This window comes from Galeopterus variegatus, unplaced genomic scaffold (genome assembly GCF_000696425.1).
Source record: "Galeopterus variegatus unplaced genomic scaffold, G_variegatus-3.0.2 Scaffold50, whole genome shotgun sequence".
Taxonomy (NCBI): Eukaryota; Metazoa; Chordata; class Mammalia; order Dermoptera; family Cynocephalidae; genus Galeopterus; species Galeopterus variegatus.
The window spans coordinates 1,166,079-1,166,578 of NW_007726161.1; positions in this window are offsets into that span (position 1 = coordinate 1,166,079).

Sequence of the window (500 nt, forward strand, 5' to 3'; positions counted from 1 at the left end):
GGTTACTTTCTTCAGGATTTTCAAAGTGGACGCCACTGACCTATGTGGGAGGGAAAAGATGGCTGGAGGAATGTACACCCGCAGGAAGGGCATGCCTGGTTTAACATTTGAAAAGTGCCCCTCAAGGGATCTGCGACAAGAGGACTTAGTTAGGAACAGCCTTGCAGAACCTAACCTGCCCCCGTAAATGCACAGGAGAGGATGAGACTGTGGGGGACTGTACTTTAATAATGACAGCTGGTTGCATAAACTCAATTAATCCTCACAGTGAGTCAGGGAGGGTATTATTATCATCCTCTGTTTTACAGACAAGGAGACCGAGGCACAAAGAGATGAAGTGACTTGCCTGAGGTCATACAAAAGAGCAGAGTGCATCTGAACCTGGGCCCAGCTCCTGACCATGACACTGCCCTGCCTCCTGCTTACTCAGCTGGCTCCTGGGGCTTTCCCCTGGGGACCTCTACTTTTTCTGGGGGGCCTTTTCAAATATTAAAAACAGG